We start from the raw sequence: 15,568 nt of genomic DNA on the forward strand, positions 1-15,568 counted from the left end.
GGTCTATTGTATTAGTAGTCCTATTGAAGCCCACATCACAGGGTCTATTGTATTAGTAGTCCTATTGAAGCCCACATCACATGGTCTATTGTATCAGTAGTCCTATTGAAGCCCATATCACATGGTCTATTGTATCAGTAGTCCTATTGAAGCCCACATCACAGGGTCTATTGTATCAGTAGTCCTATTGAAGCCCACATCACATGGTCTATTGTATCAGTAGTCCTATTGAAGCCCACATCACATGGTCTATTGTATCAGTAGTCCTATTGAAGCCAACATCACAGGGTCTATTGTATCAGTAGTCCTATTGAAGCCCACATCACATGGTCTATTGTATCAGTAGTCCTATTGAAGCCCACATCACATGGTCTATTGTATCAGTAGTCCTATTGAAGCCAACATCACAGGGTCTATTGTATCAGTAGTCCTATTGAAGCCTACATCACAGGGTCTATTGTATCAGTAGTCCTATTGAAACCCACATCACATGGTCTATTGTATCAGTAGTCCTATTGAAGCCCACATCACATGGTCTATTGTATCAGTAGTCCTATTGAAGCCCACATCACATGGTCTATTGTATCAGTAGTCCTATTGAAGCCCACATTATAGTACCTTTTTCCACCCATGCACCTAACCTAACTTAAGCTACCCTAACCTAACTAAATGCACAGTAAACTGTAGCCTACACATTGCATATACTGTGTAGTTTTTTTGTTATTTTGTAGGCAATAGGGAATGTTTTTTAAACAAGTGCATAAGTATAATTAAATAAAATTACCTGATTGCAAGGTGTCCATTCTTTAACAGTAGGCCTATTCCGTTTCTTAAATGTCTTCCTCAAAGCAATGTAGTGTAGTCAAAATATTACATTTATGTCTGTGAATTACCAGTATGTGCAACTTTGAAGTGGACGGATAATGAGTTTGAACAGGAAAACTGTCGGCTAAACATCACTGCCGCCCTCCCCTTTAATTTAGATCTCCTTGATACTTTGTGGCGTAAACTCACTCACCATTGCAAGAAAGTTGCCGACAAGGACAGGGCTTCCTCTGCTGCTCAAGTCCGGAGCGGTCCCGGTCACAACTGAAAAACCCGAAGGATTCAAGTATTTAGATGTTGCATTGAGATAACAACCTACGCACATCGAAACACAGCAAAAGGTAAAACATGATTATTATAATATTTAGACGAATAGATTCCAACGTTCCAGTGGATCATCTGTAGAGCTCGCGCTGTGTATCGGCGACATCAGGAGATTTGATGGAGCGCACTTCTTCAATACTATAGGCCTAATATTGTCTTTTTCACAGTAACTGGGTGAATAAATTAAGAGAATTTCATTATATTTTACTTGTAGAGTTGTGTGTTGGCCCGACCGCAGAATAATTAATTCGATTCTGTGTAATGATTTATTTTACATTTTAAATATATATATATTACCATGTTTAAAGAGTAGCCAATCTTATAACACCGCATGGGCTTGGAATGTGAGCCTATTGTAACATTTCACCCATTATACTATCACCTGTCTGTTTTGCTGTAAACTATGGTTTTACAGACACCCCACCCCGTTGTAGATTTGCTAGGGTCACATCGCACCCTCTTCGCATTGAGTGGGGTTTGGGGTCTTGGAAATCTGTCTGTTGTAGCGTTTCACAGCTGAAACCTGATTTGAATCAAGGGCAGCCTTGAACACATCTTCAGTAAGTTATGCGTTAGATAGTGCAGCACCAGAGGACAGGGAAACATAATAACACGTTTTTAAAAATAATCACTGGAATTTCTCATTTTAAAATGCTTCCCGATTTTAGCTCTGTTTTTTTTAGGATTGTGGAGAGTGAGATTATTCATTTACATGAAACGGCTGAATGTTATGTTGTTCGGTGTCGGTGTCGGTGCCACTTGCAGCAAGGCCCAGATGATAGGTCCTCTACAGTCCTACTGTATAAAGTGTCTCAGTGTTTGGTCATTAGATGTTTTGTGTGATACACAACGTTACACTGTCCAGAAACATTGACCTTCAGAGGCCTCTCTATCTGTCTATAGATGAAGACCACAGCCATCGTTATCTGTGAGCCTCCTTTTAGGTTTTTATATGTGACGCAGTATTAAAGTAGCATAGATTTGTAACAGAGTTTCACATGTAATTCACACTACGGATCAACAATGTACTACTGTAGCTCCAATTACGTTTAGTATTCAACATGTTTCCAACCCCAGAATTGACTTAAAACCACCTGAGTTCATGTTAAATTCACTTTGCTTTTCTGTCTAAAATCCAAATGAAACATAGACAGCCTATTTACTTGTGTTGTGTTTCAGTGATGTCAGGTGCATTGTGTTAAGCAACCATAATGTTTTTACAGTGATTTATAATAACACCATGTTGCTGGGATTATACCCTCATTTTGAGGATCATTTCACCAACTCATTTGGGAAGGATACACAGACAGACAGTAAAGAAAAGTACAGTAGAGCACACTAAAGTACAGTATAATGTATTGTACTGAACATATCTACTTTACTGTAGTGTCCTGAACATATGTACTTTACTGTACTGTAGTGTCCTGAACATATGTACTTTACTGTACTGAACATATCTACTTTACTGTACTGTAGTGTCCTGAACATATGTACTTTACTGATCTCCACTTTTAATGTCCAAACTTGTGAAACATCGATGTCTATGATTGGTTCAGATTTGGTCTGGTCCGGACCAGTCAAATGTGTTCTTGTTTGGGGGCGGAGCTCATTAGAATAATAGTCAGTGTGTAGAATAATACCCAAATATGCAAAATAAGGATATTGCATATTTCTATCTTTGTGTACTTTATTCAGGATATGTCACCCTGAAGATAATCATATTCATAGTTATGCATTTCTGTATAATACAGATCAGGGACCCATGATGTAATTCTGTTACCGTAATTCCATTACCGGATGTAAAATCCACTTTACTTACTGTAGTTCAACAACAAAAATATCTATATATATTTTTTAACTCGAGGTGTCATGTCATAGCTGACACCCCATTGTTTCTGCAGACATCTTTGAATCTTAATTCGGGGAAGTTATTTAAGAGTTTTTGGAAAACGTGGTCACAAAAAAATTGAGGGAGATTTTACTGTAATTCTGTTACCAAACATTGCATCTGCACTGTTCTTCCAGTATGTTTTTGTGACATTTGTGTAAATTATTCTAAGTAGTCCTTGTGTATAAATGTTGAAATCAATATTTTCTTGGTTTGGCATACACTACCGTTCAAAAGTTTGGGGTCATTTAGAAATTACCTTGTTTTTGAAAGAACATCAAATTGGTCAGAAATACAGTGTAGACATTTTTTATGTTGTAAATTACTTTTGTAGCTGGCAATGGCAGATTTTTTTAATGGAATATCTACATAGGTGTACAGAGGCCCATTTATCAGCAACCATCACTCCTTGGTTCCAATGGCACGTTGTGTTAGCTAATCCAAGTTTATAATTTTAAAAGGATAATTGATCATTAGAAAACCCTTTTGCAATTATGTTAGCACAGCTGAAAACTGTTGTACTGATTTAAAGAAGCAATAAAACTGGCCTTCTTTAGACTAGTTGAGTATCTGGAGCATCAGCATTTGTAGGTTCGATTACAGGCTCAAAATGGCCAGAAACAAAGACCTTTCTTCTGAAACTCGTCAGTCTATTCTTGTTCTGAGAAATGAAGGCTATTCCATGCGAGAAATTGCCAAGAAACTGAAGATCTTGTACAACGCTGTGTACTACTCCCTTCACAGAACAGCGCAAACTGGCTCTAACCAGAATAGAAAGAGGAGTGGGAGGCCCCGGTGCACAACTGAGCAAGAGGACAAGTACATTAGTGTCTAGTTTGAGAAACAGACGCATCACAAATCCTCAACTGGCAGCTTCGTTAAATAGTACCAGCAAAACACCAGTCTCAACGTCAACAGTGAAGAGGTGACGCCGGGATGCTGGCCTTCTAGGGGCAGAGTTTCAAAGAAAAAGTCATATGTCAGACTAGCCAATAAATAGAAAAGATTAAGATGGGCAAAATAACAGACACTGGACAGAGGAAGATTGGAAAAAAAGTGTTATGGACCGACGAATATGACTTTGAGGTGTTCGGATCACAAAGAAGAACATTCGTGAGACGCAGAAAAAATGAAAAGGTGCTGGAGGAGTGCTTGACGCCATCTGTCAAGCATGGTGGAGGCAATGTAATGGTCTGGGGGTGCTTTGGTGGTGGTAAAGTGGGAGATTTGTACAGGGTAAAAGGGATCTTGAAGAAGGAAGGCTATCACTCTTTTTTGCAACGCCATGCCATACCCTGTGGACGGCGCTTAATTGGAGCCAATTTCCTCCTACAACAGGACAATGACCCAAAGCACAGCTTCAAACTATGCAAGAACTATTTAGGGAAGAAGCAGTCAGCTGGTATTCTGTCTATAATGGAGTGGCCAGCACAGTCACCGGATCTCAACCCTATTGAGCTGTTGTGGAAGCAGCTTGACCGTACGGTACGTAAGAAGTGACCATCAAAAGTACATTAGAGTATGGGTGTCAAAGTCATTCTGCCCTGTGGGGGCACATTCTAATAATTAGAGGGAGAGAACAGGGTGATTTTTAGATCTTTGGACTGATTGTCATGTATCCTCAACATCATTATCCTAAAGATCAAATGAATGATTGTCATGTATCCACTGTATGTACTATATAGTACGATTGGTGTATGGGGGTCTGCGTCTGAAAGGGATACTTAGGCCTGTCCTAACAAAGGATAAGGTCATCCAGGTGTACAGATCTATGTCTCGTACTGCCGTCTCTCCTCCTTCGTAGAGGGACAGGGAGGACACAGATTAACTCTTGATTTATGTAACTCTGTAATGACTTTCTGGCAGTTCCTCTGTTTTTTTTACTTCTCTAAGTGGTGTTCGGATCATGTGTGGGCGTGTACAGAAGATGCTCCTTTCACACTGTCTGAATGTTGTTTCTCCCAAAGAAGAGGGACAGTGTGTGCTTGACTAAAACACTCAGTCCGAGAGAGAGAGAGAAGCACAAAATGGGACTGCCTGTACTGTCATCCAGGCAGCGTGGCGGCCATAGCTAGCCTAGCACAGAACAATGACATAATGTGTCTCACAATAGTGCTTCACTGTTATTTATATATACAGCCTACCCAGAACCCGCCCAGCCAGCATCCTGTATGTATTCCAGAGGCCTGCGTGGGTTCTCCCTCCGTTTAGCAAATCACTTTTGATTTTACCACTTGTCCGCTTCCGCTAATTGTTTGACTTTAAGAACCAGTGGAGAGTTGAAGTTGGGGACATTACGTATCTGGAAGATCATGTTTTGAATGGGTGACTTCCAGATTAATTTACAGGCATATTGTATCTTTCATAATGTTGTTGAGTCCCTTTCCATGTAACTTCCTGTTTACCTAGGGGGATGTCATCATGTAAACTAACTGTTAAGGGTTGTAGTACTGATGTTGTTGTTGTTGTTGTTTACATTCAGACCAGTGAATCAATTACATCCTCCTCAGTCTGTTATTTTTGCCTCACCCACACTGCACTGAGACATGCTTGATTTTGCAAAACATTACTTAGTGGTAACATAATGAATTGAAGTCCATAAAAAAAAAAATAGACTTCTGCCAATCTCTCTCTAATGTAAGTGTTGTCAGGCACTGGATTTGTGGTCAGAACTCATGGTGCCTAGCTGTTAACAATTAACAACAAATGAGCCCAGTGAGTCTCACAGTTAATTTGTTCAGATGCTTTTATGTAAAGCAATTACAGCTGTACGAGCTAATGTCAGACAGAGACACCAACAAGCTCTGAGAAACGATTGTTTATAGTACACAGACTCAGAGTCCTAAACAGGACAACTTGCAATAGAATATTAGTTGTATATTTTGCGAACTAAAAGTAACCACATGAAACTACTGTAAACAGGGAAGGACGAACTGTCAAGACCACGTCATGCAGACAGAAGGTCTCATTAAGACTGTTTTGTAGCTGCATGATGTCTTGGGTGAGACGTTATGAGGTCTGTAACAATGAAAGAGGGAAGGAAGTTTACATTTGTGTGAATGACCAAAGACGCTAGCCATCTGTCACTGTGTAAAATGAGAAGTGGATTCATTGCATAATGCGTGGTGAGTTTGTACTATATTTTAAAGCCACGCTCTGTGAAATGTGTCACCAGAAAAACGTAAACAGTGATTATGTTTGTTTTGAATGACATCATTTCTTGATAAAGCTCATGTGAAATAGTGGGAGGCCATTTTGTTTAATTTTTCTCTCTCCCTCTTTCAGTATAGTGGCCTGACAAATTGATTTTATGGGAAATGAAAATAATTCAGCTGTCACAGTTTAGTGTCACGCTAACCTCTCCTAGCCCATGACATTCCACCCAAATCCAGATAGCTGATGTTCTGAAAGAGCTGCAAAATCTGGACCCCTACAAATCAGCTGGGCTAGACAATCTGGACCCTCTCTTTCTAAAATTGTCCGCCGCAATTGTTGCAAACCCCTATTACTAGCCTGTTCAACCTCTCTTTCGTATCGTCTGAGATCCCTAAAGATTGGAAAGCTGCCACGGTCATCCCCCTCTTCAAAGGGGGAGACACTCTAGACCCAAACTGTTACAGACCTATATCTATCCTACCCTGCCTTTCTAAAGTCTTCGAAAGACAAGTTAACAAACAGATCACCGACCATTTCGAATCCCACCGAACCTTCTCCGCCATGCAATCTGGTTTCCGAGCTGGTCATGGGTGCACCGCAGCCACGCTCAAGGTCCTAAACGACATCATAACCGCCATCGATAAAAGACAGTACTGTGCAGCCGTCTTCGTCGACCTGGCCAAGGCTTTCGACTCTGTCAATCACCGCATTCTTATTGGCAGACTGAACAGCCTTGGTTTCTCAAATGACTGCCTCGCCTGGTTCACCAACTACTTCTCAGAGTTCAATGTGTCAAATCAGAGGGCCTGTTGTCCAGACCTCTGGCAGTCTCTATGGGGGTGCTACAGGGTTCAATTCTTGGGCCGTCTCTTTTCTCTGTATATATCAATGATGTCGCTCTTGCTGCTGGTGATTCTCTGATCCACCTCTACGCAGACGACAACATTCTGTATACTTCTGGCCCTTCTTTGGACACTCTATTAACAAACCTCCAAACGAACTTCAATGCCATACAACACTCCTTCCGTGGCCTCCAACTGCTCTTAAATGCAAGCAAAACTAAATGCATGCTCTGCAATCGCTGCCCGCACCTGCCCACCTGTCTAGCATCACTAACCTGTACGGTTCTGACCTAGAATATGTGGACAACTACAATACCTAGGTGTCTGGTTAGACTGTAAACTCTCCTTCCAGACTCACATTAAGCATCTCCAATCCAAAATTAAATCTAGAATCGGCTTCCTATTTCGCAACAAAGCCTTCTTCACTCATGCTGCCAAACATACCCTCGTAAAACTGACTATCCTACCGATCCTCGACTTCAGCGATGTCATTTACAAAATAGCCTCCAACACTCTACTCAGCTGTAACGACAGTCTAAGTCGTCCTCCTCCTCAGACGAGGAGAGGCGAGAAGGATCAGAGGACCAATACGCAGCGTGGTAATTTTCCATAATGAATTTAATCAACACAAAACAATACACTATACAAAATAACAAAAGAACATACCGTCACAGTCCTAGCTGGTGCAGAACACAAACACAGAGACAGGAAATAACCACCCACAATCCCCAACACAAAACAAGCCACCTATATATGATTCTCAATCAGGGACAACGATTGACAGCTGTCTCTGATTGAGAACCATATCAGGCTGAACAAAGAAACAGACGAACTAGACACACAACATAGAATTCCCACCCAGCTCACGTCCTGACCAACACTAAACAAGCAAAACACATAAGAACTCTGGTCAGGACGTTACACAGCAAATTGTATGTAGTCTATCACAGTGCCATCCATTTTCTCACCAAAGCCCCATATACTACCCACCACTGCGACCTGTATGCTCTCGTTGGCTGGCCCTCGCTTCATATTCGTTGCCAAACCCACTGGCTCCAGGTCATCTATAAGTCTTTGCTAGGTAAAGCACCGCCTTATTTCAGCTCACTGGTCACCATAGCAGCACCCACCCGTTGCACGCCCTCCAGCAGGTATATTTCACTGGTCATCCCCAAAGCCAACTCCTACTTTGGCTACCTTTCCTTCCAGTTCTCTGCTGCCCGTGACTGGAACGAATTGCAAAAATCACTGAAGCTGGAGACATATCTCCCTCACTAACTTTAAGCATCAGCTGTCAGAGCAGGTTACCGATCATTGCACCTGTACATTGCCCATCTGTAAATAGCCCACCCAACTACCTCCTCCCCATATTGTTATTTTTTTCTTCTTCTCCTTTGCACCCTAGTATCTCTACTTGCACATCTAGCACTCCAGTGTTAATGCTAAATTGTAATTATTTCACCACTATGGCCTATTTATTGCCTTACCTCCTTAATCTTACTACATTTGTACACACTGTATATAGACTTTTCTATTGTGTTATTGACTGTACGTTTGTTTGTTTATGTGTAACTCTGTTTGTGCCGCACTGCTTTGCTCTGTCTTGGACAGGTCGCAGTTGTAAATGAGAACTTGTTCTCAACTGGCCTACCTGGTTAAATAAAGGTGAAATATATATATTTTTGTCTTCAGTTTAGGGTCATCCTACCACCACTCCTAGCCGCCCACGACAGTCCACCGTCTTCACACTATCATGCGGACCCGAACCAAACAATGCTGGCTCAGATCTTTAATTTTCACTCAGAACAGCTTGGTTTGGTTCGGCTCAGTAGTGTGAAAAGTCCTCAACACTCGACTCATGCCTCTCCTCTCTTCTAGTGTCACAAGGCTTTGTTTATGGCCAGAGGAATTGTTTAGGGAGAGGAATGGGTGGAAGAGGAAAGCGATGAAGTTGGGTGAAGGGTGTGGTGCCTTTAAAAAACTATTTTTTTCCCCTCCAGTGTTTAAGGGATAGCTGTATCCTGTGTTTTCTGTAGCTCTGACATAGCCCAGATCTCTAGCCCAGATAAAGACTATGGTTAGGGGAGAAGAGGAGAGAGATTACAGGACCCGCAATATGCCGGACCCGCAGTATGCCGGACCCGCAGTATGCAGGACCCGCAGTATAGGTAACAGTTCACATGTTATTTGAAACTGAGTAGCCGCTGTAAACACTCCCTATGAAAAATATCTGGTGATGGAACAAAATGCTAAATCAGGTTTTTGGAGTCACCGCTCATGGTGATCCTTCATGATCTCAGTGATGACTTCAGATCTCTCCTCTCCTGCTGAAGAACACCAGTCTGAGAATGTCCATTTACCTCTGAGTGGTTTCATCTACAGTACCAGTCAAAAGTTTGGACACACCTACTCATTCAAGGGTTTTTCTTTATTTTTACTATTTTCTACATTGTACAATAATAGTGAAGACATCAAAACTATGAAATAACACATATGGAATCATGTAGTAACCAAAAAAGTGTTAAACAAATCAAAATTATATTTTATATTCTTCAAAGTAGTAGTATATTTTGATTTGTTTTAACACTTTTTTGGGGGTTACTACATGATTCCATATGTGTTATTTCATAGTTTTGATGTCTTCACTATTGTTGTACAATGTAGAAAATAGTAAAAAAAAAAATGAAGAGATACCCTTGAATGAGTAGGTATGTCCAAACTTTTGACTGGTACTGTAATTCTACAACCCTTCTCCGGCCATCACCACTTTGGCCTTGCATGGAGGGGACTCGGAAGCAGTGTTGTGAAGTAATAAACTACATGTGGTTCAACTACTAATTAAGATGAATGTAGCAGTAGCTTGGTGGTAGTGGAACTAAAATGTAAATCTTGGTAGCGTTTTGAGTAGTTCATTAAATTGTTACCATGTAGTGGTGTAGTTAACTACTGGAACTACACAACTTTTTTTTTTTAGCAGAAAGAAAATGAAATATGAGTGAAGTAGGCAAGAATTTACTTTATTTGTCTATTATTTGCCCAATTCTCACTTAAAACTGTTTTTCTGCTTAATAGGCCAAGTTACACATTTTGTTAACATCTGACTACAGAGTGATCTGTTCTTGCAATTTGTAGTCTATGACATTTTAGATGTTATATTTTTTCACAAAGTAGTTTGGATGTAGTGAACTACTGTTTCAAAGTAACTTTAGTTCTGTTTCTTTAGTGTAGCTGAACTTCTTCCAGTGTGAAGTAATTGGTAGCTTGGTAAACTAGATTTTAAGACTGGTAGGAAGTCATACAAACACTGAGGAAGACAAGACAAAACCTTTGTGTATTGTGCTGTTTCACCCTGAAAATCCCTCATTGGTCTTGTGTAGAGGGAGGAGAACACCATTGGTCTTGTGTAGAGGGAGGAGAACACCATTGGTCTTGTGTAGAGGGAGGAGAACACACCATTGGTCTTGTGTAGAGGGAGGAGAACACACCATTGGCCTTGTGTAGAGGGAGGAGAACACACCATTGGTCTTGTGTAGAGGGAGGAGAACACAACATTGGCCTTGTGTAGAGGGAGGAGAACACACCATTGGTCTTGTGTAGAGGGAGGAGAACACCATTGGTCTTGTGTAGAGGGAGGAGAACACACCATTGGTCTTGTGTAGAGGGAGGAGAACACCATTGGTCTTGTGTAGAGGGAGGAGAACACCATTGGTCTTGTGTAGAGGGAGGAGAACACCATTGGTCTTGTGTAGAGGGAGGAGAACACACCATTGGCCTTGTGTAGAGGGAGGAGAACACCATTGGCCTTGTGTAGAGGGAGGAGAACACCATTGGTCTTGTGTAGAGGGAGGAGAACACCATTGGTCTTGTGTAGAGGGAGGAGAACACAACATTGGCCTTGTGTAGAGGGAGGAGAACACACCATTGGTCTTGTGTAGAGGGAGGAGAACACCATTGGTCTTGTGTAGAGGGAGGAGAACACACCATTGGTCTTGTGTAGAGGGAGGAGAACACCATTGGTCTTGTGTAGAGGGAGGAGAACACCATTGGCCTTGTGTAGAGGGAGGAGAACACCATTGGTCTTGTGTAGAGGGAGGAGAACACCATTGGCCTTGTGTAGAGGGAGGAGAACACAACATTGGCCTTGTGTAGAGGGAGGAGAACACCATTGGCCTTGTGTAGAGGGAGGAGAACACCATTGGCCTTGTGTAGAGGGAGGAGAACACCATTGGTCTTGTGTAGAGGGAGGAGAACACCATTGGTCTTGTGTAGAGGGAGGAGAACACCATTGGTCTTGTGTAGAGGGAGGAGAACACCATTGGTCTTGTGTAGAGGGAGGAGAACACCATTGGTCTTGTGTAGAGGGAGGAGAACACCATTGGTCTTGTGTAGAGGGAGGAGAACACACCATTGGTCTTGTGTAGAGGGAGGAGAACACACCATTGGTCTTGTGTAGAGGGAGGAGAACACACCATTGGTCTTGTGTAGAGGGAGGAGAACACACCATTGGCCTTGTGTAGAGGGAGGAGAACACCATTGGCCTTGTGTAGAGGGAGGAGAACACCATTGGCCTTGTGTAGAGGGAGGAGAACACACCATTGGCCTTGTGTAGAGGGAGGAGAACACCATTGGCCTTGTGTAGGAGGAGGAGAACACACCATTGGTCCTGTGTAGAGGGAGGAGAACACCATTGGCCTTGTGTAGAGGGAGGAGAACACCATTGGCCTTGTGTAGAGGGAGGAGAACACCATTGGCCTTGTGTAGAGGGAGGAGAACACCATTGGCCTTGTGTAGAGGGAGGAGAACACCATTGGCCTTGTGTAGAGGGAGGAGAACACACCATTGGCCTTGTGTAGAGGGAGGAGAACACCACTGGCCTTGTGTAGAGGGAGGAGAACACCATTGGCCTTGTGTAGAGGGAGGAGAACACACCATTGGCCTTGTGTAGAGGGAGGAGAACACACCATTGGTCTTGTGTAGAGGGAGGAGAACACACCATTGGTCTTGTGTAGAGGGAGGAGAACACACCATTGGCCTTGTGTAGAGGGAGGAGAACACCATTGGCCTTGTGTAGAGGGAGGAGAACACCATTGGCCTTGTGTAGAGGGAGGAGAACACCATTGGCCTTGTGTAGAGGGAGGAGAACACACCATTGGCCTTGTGTAGAGGGAGGAGAACACCATTGGCCTTGTGTAGGAGGAGGAGAACACACCATTGGTCCTGTGTAGAGGGAGGAGAACACCATTGGCCTTGTGTAGAGGGAGGAGAACACCATTGGCCTTGTGTAGAGGGAGGAGAACACCATTGGCCTTGTGTAGAGGGAGGAGAACACCATTGGCCTTGTGTAGAGGGAGGAGAACACACCATTGGCCTTGTGTAGAGGGAGGAGAACACCACTGGCCTTGTGTAGAGGGAGGAGAACACCATTGGCCTTGTGTAGAGGGAGGAGAACACACCATTGGCCTTGTGTAGAGGGAGGAGAACACCATTGGCCTTGTGTAGAGGGAGGAGAACACCATTGGCCTTGTGTAGAGGGAGGAGAACACCATTGGCCTTGTGTAGAGGGAGGAGAACACCATTGGCCTTGTGTAGAGGGAGGAGAACACCATTGGCCTTGTGTAGAGGGAGGAGAACACCATTGGCCTTGTGTAGAGGGAGGAGAACACCATTGGCCTTGTGTAGAGGGAGGAGAACACACCATTGGCCTTGTGTAGAGGGAGGAGAACACACCATTGGTCTTGTGTAGAGGGAGGAGAACACCATTGGCCTTGTGTAGAGGGAGGAGAACACACCATTGGCCTTGTGTAGAGGGAGGAGAACACCATTGGCCTTGTGTAGAGGGAGGAGAACACCATTGGCCTTGTGTAGAGGGAGGAGAACACAACATTGGCCTTGTGTAGAGGGAGGAGAACACACCATTGGTCTTGTGTAGAGGGAGGAGAACACCATTGGCCTTGTGTAGAGGGAGGAGAACACCATTGGTCTTGTGTAGAGGGAGGAGAACACAACATTGGCCTTGTGTAGAGGGAGGAGAACACCATTGGTCTTGTGTAGAGGGAGGAGAACACCATTGGCCTTGTGTAGAGGGAGGAGAACACACCATTGGCCTTGTGTAGAGGGAGGAGAACACACCATTGGTCTTGTGTAGAGGGAGGAGAACACCATTGGTCTTGTGTAGAGGGAGGAGAACACCATTGGTCTTGTGTAGAGGGAGGAGAACACCATTGGTCTTGTGTAGAGGGAGGAGAACACGCTCACTTCATTGCTCATCTCTGAAGACCAACATCCTGTATTTATTATGGATCCCCATTAGTTCCTGCCAAGGCAGCAGCTACTCTTCCTGGTGTTTATTACGGATCCCCATTAGTTCCTGCCAAGGCAGCAGCTACTCTTCCTGGGGTTTATTACGGATCCCCATTAGTTCCTGCCAAGGCAGCAGCTACTCTTCCTGGGGTTTATTACGGATCCCCATTAGTTCCTGCCAAGGCAGCAGCTACTCTTCCTGGGGTTTATTACGGATCCCCATTAGTTCCTGCCAAGGCAGCAGCTACTCTTCCTGGGGTTTATTACGGATCCCCATTAGTTCCTGCCAAGGCAGCAGCTACTCTTCCTGGGGTTTATTATGGATCCCCATTAGTTCCTGCCAAGGCAGCAGCTACTCTTCCTGGGTTCCAGTAAAATGAAGGCAGTTTATACAATTTTAAAAACATAACAATACATTCACAGATTTTACAACACACTGTGTGCCCTCAGGCCCCTACTCCACCACTACCACATATCTACAGTACTAAATCCATGTGTGTATGTATACATGTGCCTATGTGTGTGTCTCTTCACAGTCCCCGCTGTTCCATAAGGTGTCTTTTTTATCTGTTTTTTTTAAAATACATTTTTAAAAATCTAATCTTACAACTTGCATCAGTTACTTGATGTGGAATAGAGTTCTATGTAGTACTGTGGTGCCTCCCCACAGTCTGTTGTGGACTTGGAGACTGTAAAGAGACCTCTTGTGGCATGTCTTGTGGGGTGTGCATGGGTGTCCTAGCTGTGCGCCAGCAGCTCAAACAGACAGCTTGGTGCAGTCAACACATCTCTTCCTCTGTTATGACTTGCATTCAGCAACCAAAGCAGAAGTTGTAGTCTTGGTGTTACGTTGGTATGTCACACATCCTTTTTTTGTTGTTGTTGTTGGTAGTTTTAATGTGGTACAGTAGTTTCATCAGGTGAAATTGATAGATGCATCTACTGTATGTTAATAATGCTGTCAGGGTTGCCCACTTCAGTTCTGAAACAGACGGCATTTTGCCGTTCCATCCCGGGGCCAGGTATTCATCAGAATGCCTTCTGCAGTGGGACGTGAGATGAGAGCGACAATATCCTCTCACCCATCTCCCGCCCTCCCTCAGTTCACACGTTATCAGTCCTCTTCATATACTTCCTGCCTCTTTGCGCTCAGCACCAGACCTGGGTTCAAGTACTATTTTTTTTTTTTTAATAATTTGAAATACTTCATCTGTGCTTTATTGAGATTGACTGGCTAAATGGACCAGGAAAACAGTCCCAAAACTGTAAACTCTGTCCATCTGGTTCTCGAAGCAGGCTAGAGAAAATGCTCGACGTAGTTAAAAGATTTCAAATAGTATTTGAACCCAGGTCTGCTCTCAGCACACAACCGGAGTCCTGTGTTTCTCTGTGTGTATCAGTGGGCTGGAGGCAAAGGTTAACCTACAGAGTGGAGACAGAGGAAGAGAAGGATGTGACTCAGACCTCTTTCAGCAGCTCTCCTCCCATTCCCCTGCTGCCTTCCTACAGGCTGAGGACTAGTTCTCATTCCTTACTGTTCAAGGGTTAGATAGCCCCCTTTTTCACACTATTGTGTCAACCCAAACCTGACTGTGTGCATAACATGGCCAGCCGAGTACAGCTCTGCTCAGCACGGCTTGGCTCAGTAGTGTGTAAAATGATACGAGTATGCCTGCCATCGGACTGCACTCTACTTGTTAAAATAGAACGTACACTTTAGTTGAAAGAGTTCCTACAGTCAACTGTAGCTCTGTAGGAAGACGTTACATTCTGATCTGGTGCCCATAACTAATTGAATAAGGATCTGTCTTAATCTGTCCAAGGCCTCATTAAAATACAATTGTCTGTCCTAAACTGTGTGTGATGTGTTGTGCTGTGTGCCTCCCCCTCACGAGGCTGGCAAACTTCCTCGGTCAGCCTTGAGATTCTCTTTAGTTCTGACTGGGTTCTCAAGCTGAGTCACCCACAGGGACACCCACTTCAAACCTGGGTTCAAATACTATTTTAAATCATCGCAAATACTTTATCTGTGCTTGATTGAGCATGTTTAGCGTAATAAACCAATAGAATAGTCCCATAACTGCAAACCCTGCCCGTCTGGCACTCGAGGCAGGCTAGAGCAAACGGTCAAGGTATTTGAACGATTTCAAATAGTATTTGAAACCAGGTCTAACACACACGCCAGCCAGGGAAAAGTAGACATTAAAACTTAACGCATTCCAAGCTTTTTCAG

General features: G+C 43.4%; 1 protein-coding gene across 1 annotated transcript in view; it reads left to right on the plus strand.

Moving 5' to 3' along the window:
• The first annotated feature begins 1,047 nt into the window (after positions 1 to 1,047).
• Positions 1,048 to 15,568, plus strand: part of LOC120062170 (arf-GAP with Rho-GAP domain, ANK repeat and PH domain-containing protein 3-like) — an 88,678-nt gene continuing 74,157 nt past the window's right edge. The window contains exon 1 of the mRNA XM_039011976.1: positions 1,048 to 1,166. The gene's annotated coding sequence lies outside the window, so the exon portion shown is untranslated. The remainder of the gene's footprint in view (positions 1,167 to 15,568) is intronic.

Source organism: Salvelinus namaycush, chromosome 17 (assembly GCF_016432855.1).
Source record: "Salvelinus namaycush isolate Seneca chromosome 17, SaNama_1.0, whole genome shotgun sequence".
Taxonomy (NCBI): domain Eukaryota; kingdom Metazoa; phylum Chordata; class Actinopteri; order Salmoniformes; family Salmonidae; genus Salvelinus; species Salvelinus namaycush.